We start from the raw sequence: 17,946 nt of genomic DNA on the forward strand, positions 1-17,946 counted from the left end.
ATTCCTCCCCCCATATTAGATTATTTGTTCCCATCCATGTTGGTTTGTCTCTCCTCCATGTTAACGTGTCTGTCCCCTCCATGTTGACTTGTCTCTCTCCTCCATGTTGGCTTGCCTACCCCCACCCTGTGTTGGCTTGCTTGCTCCCTCCCCATGTTGGCTTGTCTCCTCCATGTCAGTTTTTCTGTGTCTCCTCAATATTGACTTCTCTTATTCTCCTTTGATGTTTTTGGCAGTACTGGGATTTGATCTCAGGGCTTTGTGCCTGCTAGCCAGAAGGTCTTTAGCCATACCAACAGCCGATATTGACTTTTCTTCCCCCAATCCTCTGCAGACTTTGGGTTCCTTGCTGGCAAGTGCAATGTCTGGCTCTTTTCTATCCCTGCACCATGCACATGGCAGGTACCCAGTAGGCATCAGTGAACGACCACAATGAATGAGGGAAACAATGACTATTTCCCCCAATTAGATCTTTAAGCAGAGTTCTGGAAAGGTCAGGCAGAGCCATTTTTGCAACACAGTTAGTAAAGGAACAGTGAGAATTCTCTGTTCATCTTGTTTGTTTCCATCAGTTGGCTATTGTGAATAGTGCCGCAATAAACATGGGTGTGCAGGTGCCTCTGGAGTAACCTGTGTCACAGTATTTTGGGTAGATCCCCAGGAGTGGGATTGCTGGATCAAATGGCAGGTCTGTGTTTAGATTTTAAAGAAGCCTCCAAGTTTTTTTCCAGAGTGGTTGCACTAGTTTGCATTCCCACCAGCAGTGTATGAGGGTTCTTTTTTCCCCACATCCTCACCAACATTGTTGGTGATGTTTTTGATGATGGCTATTCTAACAGGGGTGAGGTGGAATCTTAGTGTGGTTTTGATTTGCATTTCCTTTATTGCTAGAGATGGTGAGCATTTTTTCATGTGTTTTTTGCCCATGTCAATTTCTTCTTTTGAGAAAGTTCTATTTAGTTCAGTTGCCCATTTCTTAATTGTTTCATTGATTTTGGGAGAGTTTAGTTTTTTGAGTTCCCTGTATATTCTGATTATCAGTCCTTTGTCTGATATACAGCTGGAAAATATTGTCTCCCATTCTGTGGGTGGTCTCTTTGGTTTAGAGACCATTTCTTTTGTTGTGCAGAAGTCTTTTAATTTTATTAAGTCCCATTTGTCCATTCTTTCTCTTAGTTACTGGGATGCTGGGGTTCTATTGAGGAAGCCCTTGCCTATACCTATTAGTTCCAGAGTGTTTCCTGCTCCTTCCTGTATAACTTCAGAGTTTTGGGTCTGATATGAAGGTCCTTGACCCATTTTGAGTTGATACAGTACAGGGTGATAAACATGGATCTAGTTCAGGTTTTTGCAGGTGGATAACCACTTTTCCCAGCAACATTTGTTGAAGAGGCCATCCTTTCTCCATCATATGTTTTTGGAACCTTTGTCAAAGGTGGGCATAACTGTGTGGATTCATATCTGTGTCCTCATTCTGTTCCACTGGCCTTCATGTTTGTTTTTGTGCCATTACCAAGCTGTTTTTATTGCTATTGCTTTGTAATATAGTTTGAAGTTGGGTGTTGTGATACCTCCAGCATTGTTCTTTTTGCTGAGTATTGTCTTGGCTATTCATGGTCTCTTGTGTTTACAAATAAACTTTAGGATACATATTTCAATCTCTGTGATGAAAGTCATTGGGACTGATGGGAATTTCATTAAAGATGTAGATTGTTTTTGGTAATATAGCCATTTTTACTATGTTGATTCTACCAATCCATGAGCATGGGAGAGCTTTCCACATTCTGTAGTCTTCCTCGATCTCTTTCTTCAGGGGTTTGTAATTCTCCTTGTACAGGTCATCTACATCCTTTGTTAAGTTTACTCTAGGTATTTGATATTTTTTGAGGCTATTGTAAATGGAATTGTTTACATATATTCTTTCTCAGTTTGTTCAATATTGATGTATAGAAAAGCTAATGATTTTTGTAAGTTGATTTTGTATCCTGCCACCTTGCTATAGTTGTTTATGTTGTCTAAGAGTTTTTGGGTAGAGTTTTTTGGGTCTTCTTCTTGCCTAATTACTCTCACTAGAAGTTCCAGTACTATGTTGAATAGGAGTGGGGATAGTGGGCATCCTTGTCTCATTCCTGATTTTAGGAGAAATGGTTTCAGTTTTTCACCATTAAGTATGATGTTGGCTGTAGGTTTGTCATATATAGCCTTTACAATGTTGAGGTACATTCCTTCTATTCCTAGTTTTCTTAGAGCTTTTATCATGAAGTGGTGTTGGATCTTATCAAAGGCTTTTTTGGCATCTATTGAGATGATCAAGTGGTTTTTGTCTTTGCTTCTGTTAATGTGGATTATTACGTTTATTGATTTTCGTATGTTGAACCACAGCTGCATCCCTGGGATGAAGCCAACTTGGTCATGGTGAATAATCTTTCTGATGTGTTGTTGGATTCAGTTTGCCATTATTTTATTGAGGATTTTTGCGTCGATATTCATTAAGGAAATTGGCCTATCCTTCTTTTTGGAGGTGTCTTTGTCTGGTTTTGGGATGGGAGTAATATTGACTTCATAAAATGCGTTTGGCAGTTTTCCTTCCCTTTCTACTTCATGGAACAGTTTAAGGAGGGTTGGTATCAGTTCTTCTTTAAAGGTCTGATAGAATTCAGCAGTGACTCCATCAGGTCCTGGACTTTTCTTTTTTGTGAGACTCTTAATTGCTGCTTCAATTTCGTTTTGTGTTATACATCTGCTTCAGTTTTGGATTGTCATAAGTATCTAAAAATCTGTCCATTTCTTCAAATTTTTCAAATTTATTAGAGTATAGGTGTTCATCGTAGTCTCTGATGATTTCCTGGATTTCCGTGGTGTTTGTTGTTATCTCCCCTTTGCATTTCTGATTTTACTGATTTGGGTTTTTTCTCTCCTCATTTTAGTCAGATTTGCCAGGGGTCTGTCAATCTTGCTTATTTTTTTTCAGAGAACCAGCTTTTTGTTTCATTGATTCTTTGTATTTTTTTTGTCTCTATTTCATTAATTTTGGCCCTTATTTTAATTATTTCTCTCCTGCTGCTTGTTTTGGGATATGCTGTTCTTGTTTTTCTAGGAGTTTGAGATGTAGCATTAGGTCATTGTTTGAGCTCTTTCTGTCATTTTAGTATATGTACTCATGGCTATAAACTTTCCTCTCAGGACTGCCTTTGCTGTGTTCCATAGGTTCTGGTAGGTCGTGTTTTCATTTTCATTAACTTCCAGGAACATTTTAGCTTCCTCTTTTATTTCAACAATGACCCATTGATCATTGAGCAATGTGTTGTTCAGCTTTCAATTGTTTGCATGTTTTCTACTGTTGTTTTTGTTATTGAGTTCTTGGTTTAATGCATTGTGATCAGATAGAATGCATGAGATTATTTCTATTTTCTTATATTTGCTGAGGCTTGCTTTATGCCCTAAGATATGATCAATTTTGGAGAAGGTTCCATGGGCTGCTGAGAAGAATGTATATTTTGCAGAAGTTGGATGAAATATTCTGCAGATATCAGCTAGGTGCATTTGATCTAGGGTATGATTTAGTTCTAGAATTTCTTTATTGATTTTTTTTGGATGAACTATCTATGGGGGGTATTAAAGTTTACTGCTACCACTGCGTTGGAGTCAATATATACTTTTAGGTCCTTCAGAGTATGTTTGATGAAATTAGCGCACTGATGTTGGGTGCATATAGCTTGATAATTGTTATTTCCTTTTGGTGTATTTCCTCTTTTATTAGTATGGAGTGTCCTTCTTTATCTCGTTTGATCATTGTGAGTCTAAAGTCTACTTTGTCCAAGATAAGTATTGCTACCCCTGCCTATTTTTGTGGGCTATTAGCTTGGTAAATCTTCTTCCAGCCTTTCACCCTAAGCCAGTGCTTGTTTCTGTCAATGAGATGGGTCTCCCATAAGCAGCAGATTGTTGGATCTTCTTTTTAAATCCAGTTTGCCAAATAGTGTCTTTTGTTGGGGGAGTTAAGTCTGTTAACATTCAGTGTTAATATTGATAGGTATGTGGTGATTCCTGTCTTTTAGTTGTTTTGTTGTTTAAGGGTTTGATTGTGTGCAGCTGAATCAACGTTACTCTCTGATTCCTTGTCTTTTCTTCTCCTGTGGTTTGGTACTGTCTGTCCTCTCATGGTTTTGTTTGCTTTCATTTTCTGTGTGCAGAGTTCCTTGGAGATACTTTTGTAGTCATGGCTTGGTGGTCATGTATTGTTTTAGTTTCTGCTTATTGTGGAAGACTTTTATTGCTCCATTTTGATTGATAGTTTTTCTGGGTAGAGTATCCTAGGGTTGAAATTATTTTCATTCAGTGCCTGGAATACCTCACCCATGGCCTTCTTGCTTTTAAGGTTTCCGTTGAGAAGTCTGCTGTGATTTTGATGGGTTTACCTTTGTATGTTATTTGTTTTTTCTCTCTTACAGGCTTCAATATTCTTTCTCTTTTCTCAATGCTTATAGTTTTAATGATAATATGTTGTGGGGTAGTTCTATTTTGGTCAAGTCTGTTTGGTGTCCTGGAGGCTCCCTGTACCTGAATGGGCATAGCTTTCTCTAGATTTGGGAAATTTTCTGTTATTATTTTGTTGAATATATTATGAATACCTTTTGCTTACACTTCTCCTTTTTCAATGCCTATGATTCTCAAGTTTGGTCTTTTGATGGAGTCAGTGAGTTCTTGCATATTCCTTTTGCAGGTCTTGAGTTGTTTGACTAATAGCTCTTCAGTTTTTTTCTTTAATTTCCATTTTATCTTCAAATTCTGAGATTCTGTCTTCTGCTCATTCTAGTCTGCTGGAATGGCCTTCCATTTTGTTTTGCATTTCTTTTTCATTCTTTTCATTCTTTTTTCTGCGATTTTCCATATCGTGGGTCACTTCCTCTTTAATATTGTCAATTTTTGGCCTTAATTCATTTATCTATTTATAGCGTTCTGTTTCACTTTGCTGTTTATTAAGGGCTCCTATGATTTCACTTATTTGGTTTTGTGTTTTCTCATATTCTTTATTTTTGGTGTCTTGGAATTTATTGATTGCCTCCTGTACATTTTGGTTGAACATATCTAGTAACATCTCTATGAAATTCTCATTGATTACTTGCAGGATGTCTTCTTTCAGGTACTCTCGTGGGCTTCGTTGGGTTCTTTGGTATAGTTTATCTTTGTTTTGTTGGAGTCTGGACCTGGGTATCCATTTTATTAATTTCTCTCTGAATCCTGTACTAATTTAATTTGGGGGAGAGAACGGTTTCCATCCCTTTTTCATCTTCCCATCATTCCACTTGGTACTCTTTCTGTACCTGGACTACGTGTAATTTAGTATTAGCTGAGTTACAATAGTAAAACTAACAAAACCAAGAAAGAAGGAGAAAAAAGATTAAGAAAAAGGAAAAAAAAAGAAAGAAAGAGGGAAAAAAAGAAAAGATCCAAAGGAAACAACAGGGAGAGATGGTAGACAATCAAACAGCAAACAAGAGAGCCAAACCCTTAAAGAAAGGGGAAAAAAAAAAACACCAGTTCAGGAACAGTAGAATTACAGTCTTAGTTGATCTGGTGTTACTCCTTTAGCATCCAGTCCTGTCTGACTGTGTCTCCTAGGCAGGTTTGGAGCTGGTGACTAGTGGTGTTAGAGCCTCTTGTGGTGGGTGGCAGGTGGGGGCCCAGCAGACCTGCTGGACAAGAGCCCAGAGGGCCTGTGGGGTGGAGGCCTGGTGGGGCAGTGGCCTGGCAGACCTACAGGGCTGCGGCCTGGCAGGTTGGGGGCCTGGCAGAACGGCAGCCCAGTGGGCCTGCATAGTGGGTGCCTGGTGGACCTTTGGGGTGGGGGGCCAGTGGAGCAGTCCAGCAGGCTTGCTCAGCAGGGTCCTGATGGGCCTGAGGGGCAGGGGCCAGCCTGAGATCTGGCCAGCCTGTGGGCAGTGACTCAGTTGGCCTACAGGGTGGATGCTTGGCAGGCAGCAGCCAGCTGTTCTTTTAGTAAATTGCAGCATGGAAAAGACTTCCAGGAGCCAGGGATTCAGAGTGCCAAAGTTTTAGTTCTCCCTGGTGCTTTACCTCAGCCAAGTGTGTCTCCAGCCTCTCAGCAAAGTCCCTGATTCACAGAGCTCATGAACTCTGTGGCTGTGTCCCAGTCACCATCTTGGATCTCTTGCTTTTTTCTTGAAGTATTGTTTTAAACCACAACTATTTTGAGTACTGGGGAGTGATGATAACAAGCCAGAAACTAGAAAGAATTTAAGACTTGAAAGATTTGAGTCATTATACAGATATTACCCTGAGTAAACAACATGACCAGCAGCATGTACAACTAGAAGTCATCATCAAATGACTATTGTCTTGGTTTAAGGTGTCTGAAGACAGACTGTGGCCACAGAGCAGGTAGAAATTGAAGAAGCGTGTCTCAGAGAAAACAAGGGACAATTTGGCCAAGGGCTTTTGGACATTGGCTGACACCACAGCTGTGCATGAAAGGTGGACTCTCAAAGCACGTGAGGTAAAGGAACCTCTGGAAAGTACAAACATTAACAGGTGTTTCAGCTACCTCCCACCATGAGAGAGATTGAGTTTGAAATCCAATTCCCACCAAGTAAGAGAGGTTGGAAAAAACCTCATGGTCATCATTACAAGCCAGAAGGCCACAGTTAAGCACAGAAGACTATGTCACAAGACTGAGGTATTTACCTTAAGACTGAGGTCTAAACCAAATGTGATCTGTCTTAGCAAAGTGAACAGTAACTCCTAACAAAGTGTAAAACTGAGTCTCCTATGTCCACTAGTAATTTAACTGCCTGCCAGAGCACAAATTCACCACTCTCAAGGAAGGGAACAAATTTCTCCCTTTAGGAAGCACCATTCACACTGGCTAATAATAAAATGCTACCTGACCAACAATGAAACAGGAAAATGTGACTATAGACCCTGAGATGACCAAGATGGTGGAGCACTCAAACCACATTCAAGGATGCAAACCGAAATGTGTTCACACTTATGGAAGAGTGGTGACCCTCAGTAGAGAAACAAAAACTATCAACTGGAGCAAACGTAAACTCCTGGATAGGATACTCCCTGGATAGGATAAATAGTAAATTAGAGGGAAAAGACGTGGTGAGTGAACTTGAGTAAAGATCAAAGTAAATAATGCAAATTAAACCACACAAAGAAGTATGAAAAGAGGGAACGCAGTCCCGTGATGTGGGACAAGAAGAAATCCAACCCAAGTACAAGTGAAGAACAGAAAGAACATGAGGTAGGAAAAATATTTAAAGAAAGAGTGGCCTAAAATTTTCCCTATTTTGTGGAAAAGCATCAGCATACAGATTCTGTGAGTTCAGTGAATTCCATGCACAGTAAATACAGAGAAAGTACGTACATGCCTGTTACAATTAAACTACTAAAGATCATGAAGAAAACATTTCTTCTGCATTTTCTCTAGCACTTTCAAGGTTTATTTCCCCATTTTGTATTCTTAGTAACTTTGTCAAAAATCGTTGGCTGCAAATGCATGGATGTATTTCTGGGTTCTTAATTTTTTTCCATTGGTCTCCATGATACTGTGCCAATGCTGTGCTGTTTTGGTTACTGTGCTCTATTTTGAAATTGTCATGATGTGTCCAGATTTTTCTCTCTGTTTTCTTTCTTTTTGATACTGAGATCAAACCCATATGGAATTTTGGGTTTTTTTCTAGTTCTTTGAAAGATTTCCTTGATGCCCAGGATTGAGGGGGTGGTTGGCACAGGTGAGAGGGAGGAGGTCATGGGGAAAGGTGTAGGAGGATGAATGTGGTACAATGTATGCAATGTATGAAAACACAAAAATGATACTGTTGAAACTGTTCCAGGAATCAGGGGAGGGAGGATGAAGGAGAACAGTGGAGGGCGTGAATTCAAGTATGATATATTTGATACATTGAAAGAATCTTTGTAAATGCTACAACAAAAAAAAAGAAAGAAAAAGAAAGATGTCCTTGGTATTTTGATAAGGATTGCCTTGAATCTGTAGACTCCTTTGGGCATTTGGTCATTCCAATCCATGGACATGGGACACCTTTGTACTTTTCTTATTCTCTTCAATTTATTTCATCAATATTTTATAGTTTTTATTGTAGAGATATTTCAGCTTTTTGATTAAATTTATTCCTGAGTTTATTTTTGTTGTTGCTTTTGCTATTGTGAACAATGTTGCTTTCTTGATTTTTCACGTAAGTTGTTACTAGTGTATAGAAATACTACTGAGTTTTATGTGTCTATTTTGTATCCTGAACTCATTTATAAATTCTAACAGTTTATTTAAGGGGTCTTTGGCATTTTCTAGATATGAGAGCAGCCAGAGAAAATAGGCACATTGCACATAGAGTAGCAATGCTGTGAATAGAGGCTGACTGCTCACCAGAAACAATGCAGGCTGGAAGGCCAAGGAATTAGAGAATAATCCCAGCAAACAAACAAACAAAAAAACCCTGTAACTGAGAATTTCACATCCAGGAGAAAACAATTTTCAAAACTTGATAATGAAGATATTTTCAGCTAGATAAAGGTGATTAAATTTGTGCCAGTAGATCTTTAATACAAAAACTGATCATGTGAGGGAAGATGGCAGATTGTTGACATCCATACAGCCCAGCAGCGACTAACTACCCTGAAAAAGGAAGATTAAAGGACCCCCAAAAGTCACCCACAGGGTCCCATAACCAGCAATAAGCAAAGCCCTCTCTAAAACCACAAATAGAGAAACAACTAACCACAAGAAGAATGGGAAGAATGCTCTGCAGCTCAACACTCCAGATCCCCCACCCCTGAAGTCTGTCACAGCTCCAGGCTCTATCACTTGGCACTCACTTGACAGTAAGTCTTGCTTCCCAGCACACATAGGAACTCAGAGCTCCATGCTCCCCCCACCACAAGTAGACCCCAGGACCTCCACTGCCTTGTGGGCACCAGACAATTCAAGCCCACCAGCTCCGCTGCCCCACAGGAACCTTCAACATGCTATTCAGTGCCAGGAGCCTGCCACCACACACCCAGGTGAACCTCAGGCTCCAGGCTTTGCTATTTTTTGGCTCCAGGGGGCTTTCATCCACACAGAGCATGGAGGCCCAGCACTCCCCACCATCCCTGACAGCAAGAGAGCCCTTGCTCCCCCACCAAAGAGAAAGAATACCAGATTCCCCAGTGAGGGGAGGAAAGCTATAACCTGCCACTCTGCAGGCAGTACCAGAAACCCTGTTCCCCCAAGGTACACAGAAGCCCAGGGCTTCACACTGCACCTCCCTGCAGGAGAACCACATCTCTCCTGTCCAAGAACAGGAATCTCAGATCTACTGACTGACAACCTGCTACTCTGCTGGTGCTAGGAGGCTTACCCCCCACAGAAGGCACAGAGACCCAGTGCTCCCCACTGTGACTGCAGGAGAGACCCTGCACCCCCATCAAAGAATGGGAACTCCAGCTCAGCTGAGGAGAAAAAAAGAGAAAATCTGCAACACAACAAGAACCCTGCAAGAGGCAACTAATCCTGCATGCCCTCTCTGAGGAACACTGCTGGAGCACCAGGAAAGAAAAAAAAAAAAAAACCACAAAACCCCAACTACAGGGGCATAAGGGATTAAAACTCTACTAAAAACAACTCCAGATGTGTAAATCTCAACACAGAATGAAACAGCAAGACAACCACTCTCCATCAAAAGCCAATTCCACTACTAAAGATCTAAACACCTGTGTAGAGGAAGAGCTATCAACTAATGAATTTCAAAAAACAATAGTAAAAATGATTAATGACCTCAAAGAAGAAACACAAAATTTAGTGACTGACCTCAAAGAGAACATGATAAACAATTAAATGAGCTCAAAGAGAATACAAACAAACAGATGGATAAAATTAAGCAGACTATCCAGGATATGAAAGAGGAAATTGATAAATATATGGAAACCCTGAAAAATAATCAATCCAAAATAAACAACTCAATATCCCAAATAAATATCACAATTGAAAGCTTGGCAAGCAGAGTGGAACAAGTTAAAAATAGAGTATCCAGAACAGAAGACAAAGTAGAAGAATTGGAACAAACAGTAAAAGATCATGAAAGAATGTTAAGAAAATACAACTGGAACATATAAGATATCTGGGACACCATGAAAAGACCAAACCTATGAATCATGGGTGTACAAGGAGAGGAGATACACACTAAAGGCATTGACAACCAATTCAATAGAATAATAGCAGGAAACTTCCCTAACCTCAAGAAAGAGAGGGTTACCCAGGTGCAGGAAGCTTACAGAACACCAAACCATCAGGACCAAAAAAGAAACACCCAGACACATCATAATCAAAACAGCACACAGAACAAAGAAAGAATTCTGAAAGCTGCAAAAGAGAAAAGACAAGTCACATATAAAGGCAAAACCATTAGAATAACAGCAGATTTATCAACTCAAACACCAAATGCAAGAAGGTCATGGAAAGACATAACTCAAGCACTGAAAGAAAGCAACTGTCAACCTGGACTAGTCTATCCAGCAAAACTATCCTTCCTAATTGAAGGAGAGATTAAAACCTTCCACAATAAGGAAAACTAAAGGAATTTGTGACCACCATGCCAGCACTACAGAAGATACTTAAAGGACTTTTACATATAGAAGAAGAAACTAGAGTCAGATAGGAAAATTCAAGAAAGAATAAACCCTTTTGAGCAAGCATACCAGTAAACAAGGAATAGTAAAACTAAACAACAGAGAAACAAAAATGACTGAAAACAACAGGCACCTCTCAATATTAATGCTGAATGTAAATGGCCTCAATGCCTAAATCAAAAGATATAGAATAGCAAACTGGATTAAAAAACAAGACCACAGATGGACCCTAACAGAGTGATAGTGGGAGATGTGAATACCCCTCTGTCATCAATAGATAGGTCATCCAGACAAAAGATCAGCAAAGAAACTTCAGAGCTACTCCACAGGTTAGACCAAATAGACATGGTTGATATCTACAGAGTATTTCACCCAACAACTAGACAATACATATACTTTTCTGAAGCTCATGGAACTTTCCCCAAAATAGATCATATTTTAGGACACAAAGCAAGTCTCAACAAATTCAAGAAAATTGAAATAACTCCCTGCATCATATCAGATCACAACAAAATAAAACTAGACCTTAACAACAAAAGAAACACAGAAAATATTCAACATGGAAACTGAACAGCACACTGCTGAAAAACCAATGGGTGACTGAAGTTATAAGGGAAGAGTTCAAAACGTTCCTAGAATCCAATGAAAATGAAAGTACAACATACCAGAATCTGTGGGATACAGCAAAGGCAGTGCTAAGGGGAAAGTTTATAACTATAACTGCCTACATTAAAAAACAGAGCCCTCTCAAATAAACAATCTAATGATGCACCTTAAGCTCCTAGAAAAACAAGAACAAACCAAACCCAAAGCCAGCAGACAGAGAGAAATAATAAAGATCAGGGCTGAGATTAATAAAATCAAAAGCAAACAAACTATACAAAGAATCAATGAAACAAAAAGTTGGTTCTTTGAAAAGATTAACAAGATCGACAAACTCTTAGCCAACATGACAAAACAGAGGAGGGAGAAGACCCAAATAAATAAAATCAGAGATGAAAAAGGGGACAGAGCCACAAATACCAATGAAATCCAGAAAATAATTAGAAAGTACTTTGAAAACTTATATTTAAGTAAACTGGAAAATCTAGATGAAATGAATAAATTCCTAGATGCATGTAACCAACCAAAATTGAACCAAGAAGCTACTAATCACCTAAATAGCCCAATTACATGCAATTAAATTGAAGCATGTAATGTAGAGTCTCCCTACAAAGAAGAGCCCAGGAAAATGTACTCTGGGAGGGCATCTCATGACCCATGAGCTTCTCTATATACCAGAATGTCCAGTACTACTGGTGGGCAAAGACCTGCTAAGCAAGCTGTGGACCCAAATGTGTTCTCAGGAGGATGGACAAGCAGCTTTGAGCTTCGGCTCAGGGCCCCCTAGGGTTACATTCAGTAAAGACTGCCTTAAAGGAGCCAGAGATGCCCTTTAAGGTCCCAGGAGTATGGGCAGAAGATAATCCCTTGGGGCTAGCTGCCAATATTCCTCCAGTGGTAATAGAGATAAAGCTGGGAGCCACCCCAATAGGAGTGAGACAATACCCAATCCCAATGACGGCACAAGAAGGGATATCTCATCATCTCCAGACACTCTTAAATTATGAAATCCTAAGACCTTGTCAATCTGTCTGAAACACTCCTCCGCTGCCAGTTCAGAAGCCAGGCACCAATGACTACTGCCCAGTGTACTATCTCTAAACAGTCAATCAAGCAGCAGTAACTTTGCACCTGGTGGTTCCAAACCTGTATACTTTGCTGGCCCTGATACCAGCACAAGCAACCTGCCTCTCATGTTTGGACTTAAAAGATGCATTCTTCTGCATTAGGTTGGCACCTGTGAGCCAACCCATCTTTGCTTTCCAATGGGAGGACCCCCAATCAGGGGGGCAAAAGCAGCTAACCTGGACCCATCTCCCACAGGGTTTCAAAAATTCCCCAACCATCTTTGGAACTGCCCTGGCATCAGATTTACAGACATCCCCAGCAGAGGAAGCTGGCTACACTCTCTTACAATATGTAGATGACCTCCTTGCAGCAGCTAACCACCAAGACTGTCTTAAAGGGACAGATCTCTTACTCTGTCTCTTATGGGAAGCTGGATACAAAGTATCCAGAAAGAAGGCTCAGATCTGCCAACACCAAATCAAATATTTCAGGTTCCACATCTCCCAAAACCAGCAGAACCTTGGTTCAGAAAGAAAACAACAGTTCACTCAATCCCAACTCCGACTACAAGAAGACAGATCTGTGAGTTCTTGGGAGTGGCTGGATTCTACCAGATTTGGATACCTAATTTCTCATTGTTAGCAAAGACTTTACATGAAGCCACAAAGAGGAGAGAAAAGGAGCCCCTAATCTGGGAGTCTAAACAACAACAATCTTTTCGTGCCATCAAGGAGGCATTAGTCAGTGCCCCTGCTCTGGGACTCCCAGATGTGAGAAAGCCTTTCTTCCTCTTTGTGCATGAGTGAAGCAGCTTGGCAATTGGAGTCCTGACCCAATTCTTGGGCACATGACATCAACCGGTGGCCATCTCTCCAAGCAGTTGGATTCAGTGGCAATGGGATGGTCTTCCTGCCTGCAAGCTCTCGCAGCCACAGCCCTGTTGGTATCAGAAAAAGCTAACACTGGGAGGGGAGACAACTGTCAGGTTCCACATTCTGTTGTGATGCTAATGGAATACAAGGGACAGTATTGGCTGACAAATGCCAGGATGGTCAGGTACCAGAGTATGCTCTGTGAAAATCCACAAGTGAAACTAGAGGTTGTCCGGACTTTAAACTCAGCAACCCTCCTCCCATCGGCTGCAGGGCCTCCAAACCAGGACTGTGTTAAGGTGATTAATGAGGTCTTCTCAAGCCATCCTGACCTCTGTGACCAGCCCTTACCTCATCGTGACCTCAAGCTGTTTACAGACTGGAGCAGCTTCCTTAAAGAAGGAACAACATAAGTTGGTTATGCAGTAGAAACTCTAAACTGTCTTAGAAGCTCAGGCACTGGCTCCAGGCATGTCAGCACAAAAACCAGAATTCACTGCACTGACATGAGCCCTCCAACTGGCAGCTGAGAAAACTGTTAACATATACACAGACCCTAAATATGCTTTCACCACTCTTCATGTACATGGGGGCTGTATACAAAGAAAGAGGACTAATTACCTCAGGAGAAAAAGACATAAAGTATGGGTCAGAGATTCTTGAGCTCCTGGAGGCAGTATGGGCTCCCAAAAAGGTCACTGTTTTGCATTGTCCAGAAGGGCAAGACTCCAGTGGCATTGGGAAATTGGAGAGCAGATCAGGAAGCTTGTGAAGCAGCTCTCCGGGCTCTCCCTGCCCAGCCTGTGGCTGTAACTGCTGCACTCCTTCCAACCCCACTGACAGAATGTGTTCTACATTGCTCCAGACATGAATGTGAGTGGTTCATTCAAGAGGAAGGAAAATATTACAAAAGAGGATGGTATCAATTTGCAGATGGGTGAATAGTGATCCCAGAGACACCAGCCCCCTCCTCCATAAAGAATGCTCATTGGTTTTCTCATATGGGGAAGTCAGTCCTTGAGCAGCTGCTGAGCCAACATTTCTATGTCCCCTGCCTCACCAGCCTGGCCAACAATATTTGTAAGCAATGTGAAACATGTGCCAAAAATAACCCCAGACAGGGGTCACTCCCTAAACCAGGGCTCCAACATGTGGGTAGTTCCCTTCTTGAAGACTTGGAAAAAGACTTCACTGATGTGCCTCAAACCAGGGGCTACTGGTGAATGTGTACCTTTTTTGGGTGGGTAGAGGGTTTCCCCCACAAAAACAGAAAGGCCCAAGAAGTGATCCATGCCTTACTAAAGGAAATAATTCCCTGGTATGGGATTCCCATCTCCATTGGATCAGACAATGGACCTGCTTTTGTGGCAGAAGCTTTAAACAACTGACAAAGGGACTAAAAATAACCTAGAAACTTCACACAGCATACCGACCTGAGAGTTCAGGCAAAGTTGAAAATGAATTGGACAATAAAAACTCAGATGAGTAAACTCCGTCAGAAGACAAACCAGACTTGGGAACAAGTATCGCCATTGGTCCTACTTAGGGTCAGGTGTAGTCCCACCAAACAGACTGGGTTCTCTACCTATGAGATTCTCTACAGAAGGCCACCCCCACTAATAAAGGACATTAAGGGAGATTTAAAAGAGATAGAAAATCTAACCTTGCTCCAATAGATGTACGGTTTGGGAGAAGTGCTCAATGACCTACACCGCCATGTTGGAGGGAGACTCCCTATTAGCTCAACCACGATGTACATTCCTTTAAGCCAGGTGACCAAGTTTGAATAAAGGAGTGGAATCTTCAGCCTCTCCAGCCTTGGTGGAGAGGGCCCTAATCAGTGATCCTGACTACTCCCGTGGCAATCAAGGTGACAGAAATCACCCCGTGGATCCACCACACCTGAGTAAAGAAAGCAGCTCCTAAGTGGAAGAGTCAACTGGACTCCAATAGCCCACTCAAACTGACCCTGAGGAGAGGATCTTCAGCCTTGCCTTAATCACAAACAAGAAGCTGACTAGTCAACACATCGCAGAAGCTTGAGGAGTCAGCTGGGCAGACAGTTAATGGACTGTTGTTTCTCACAGACAGTGTTGTATGATGATGCTTGGGTTCTGCCATTCTTTACTTATCTCTCTTTTTGGTATTTTAACCTTGCTTTGGTCAGTAGGGATAACAGTAACTGCCCCAGTAGGAAGGCTCCGAATCCAAAGGCTTTTTCTGGCAGTCTTCTTCCTCCTGCTGACAGGATGTGGTATTGTTTTTAGTTGTTTCTATCCTGGATTCCTTTCGCAAACCTAAATCCCTTGTCCTGTGAGTTGTACTTATGTACTACTCAGACTAGTTATGCCCTTACCAGAACCTTGCTGTTCCATAACGATGACTCCTGTGCAAGTACTGTCATTGGGTCATAGTTTCACAATAGTACTACTTGCTCAGTGTGCTCTCATGACAATCAGCACACCTGCTTTGACCCTGTGCATGCTCCCTCGGAAGACTGGCTAGAGGGCCGACACAAGGGAGGGCCCTAATCACCCAGACCCGGATCACTGACCCCCATTGGCCAATATTGGTCTATTTTGATGCCTGTGTAGCAGCATCAAAAGGTATAATGTTGACACCAATATTTCTGGGTGCACATCCCACGAGGAGCTGTACGGAAGAAAACAAGCACATGAGCGAGGGACAGCCAACTGGGTGTGAATATGATTTTTATGGGAACACACCTGTGTGCCCTTTCTGGGACTGTGTGACTTGGGCCACATGGGCTGAAGCCCATGAAAACAATAAGTCTGCTATTCTTCAAAAGAGAGTTGCCCCACCTGACTGTTCCTGGAGAGCCTGCGATCCTGTCAGTTTCACTATCCTTAACTTCACAGACCCCAGGTGGAACTGGGAAAGGCCAGTGATAGGTATCTGCGTAGACGGCCTATGGCATGACCCAAGAGCAAAACTAGTTTTTCAGAACATCGTAGTCTTGTGCAAGACCACATCCTCCCAGATCCCCATTACCAGAAATTTGTTCCTGTCTTTAGCAGAGACAAGAGCTCAGTCTCTTAATGTTACTTCTTATTATGTGTGGGGGAGGAGATCAATGACCCTGGGAGACCAAAGTATTAGATCCCCAAAACCCCGCAATGGGACAGGATGTCCTCACCTCAAGGCAGGAACCTGGCTCCTAGAAACTTCCATTATTGGTAAAAAAAAAAAAAAAACTGTCTTGCCTGGTGGGAAGAGAAGGCCAACAACCATGACAGGAGCCTCACATGCCTGGATTAGAGATTTATAATGCTACTGCACAAGAAGCCCAGTGTGGGGGTCTTCAAACCATTCTGAGCCAAACCCCCATCCCTTGTCCAGTTTCTACCACCTCTGACAGGCATAGAACAAGATGGACACAGACATACAATGGTGGGTCCCAGGAGGATTATCAAATATATGTGAAGGACTTCCTATACCAGGCTGCCCTGGTACTGGGCTGGGGCCTGTGTGTTAGGGACAGTACGTCCCTCCTTTTTCCTCCTCCCCGTACCTCAAGGTGAACAGCTAGGAATTCCAGTCTATGAGGAAAAGGGGCACCCAAGGAGTTGGAGGGCCGTACAAAGGAGTATACACATTGGAAACTGGAAAGATGATGAATGGCCCCCAGAGCACCTAATTCAGTATTATGGACAGCCACCCAGGCTGAGGATGGCTCTTGGGCTACAGGACTCCAATACATATGCTCAGTCGTACATACCGCTCCAGGCAATGGTAGAGATCATAACCAATGAAACTGCAAAAGCCCTAATATACCAGCTAAGCAAGGCAGCAAAACGCACAGTGCAATTTATCAAAACCGCGTAGCTCTAGACTATCTCTTAGCCTCAGAAGGAGGAGTTTTTGGCAATTCAATTTGAACTGTTGTCTTCAGATTAATGACATGGGAAAGGCAATAAAGAGACCACAGATAGAATGAGAAAGAACTCGGAAAGGGTGGACTCCTGATGATTTGCTTGGGGGATGGTTCTCTACAATCGGAGGATGTAAAACAAAGTTAGGGGCAATAACAGTTATAGTATTGGGCTGGCTTATACTCCCATGCTTGCTGCCACTGGTCATGTGGTCCTTATCGACCCTGATAGAGGCCATAGTAGAATAAAAGACAGCCGCACAATTATATCTATTACAAGGTTACCAAAGAGTAAATCCCATCCCTGAGGAAGAAAGAGATGATGCATTTTGACAAATAAAATGTCAAAGCATTAAAGGGGGTATGTTGGAGCCACTTGGCCATTTTTTTGCGATTTACTGTATGTGTGGAATTTACCTTGGTTTCCCCACACTGAGTCTACAAGCAGCTTTCTGCTAGCTCTGCAAAATTGCACACCCCCAGCTAGCCCTGCAAGGTTTCCTGTAACTGTGCCCACATTCTATAAGGGGGTGGGGGTGGCAAATTCTGTAACCAACTTGTTTTCCTGTAACTGACCCATATACTGCAAAAACTCCCTGCTTCCATAACCCTCTCAGAGAGTATATAACTGATCTCCTGACACAGATTGGGGATCAGGGCTTTGAGAAATTATCTCCCCTGAGTCTACTAGCATAATAAAGTTCCTGCTTCCTGCAAAGTGGTCTCAGTGACTTTGTTTCCCACAACAGTTAATATGATTAATGTACAATATAGTAATGGATGAAGTACCATGGAGGAAACCCTTTGAACAATGAATATACACTTTTAAAAATGAAAGACAAGAATGTAAAACAGATCTTG

This window comes from Castor canadensis, chromosome 7, assembly GCF_047511655.1.
Source record: "Castor canadensis chromosome 7, mCasCan1.hap1v2, whole genome shotgun sequence".
Classification (NCBI taxonomy): Eukaryota; Metazoa; Chordata; class Mammalia; order Rodentia; family Castoridae; genus Castor; species Castor canadensis.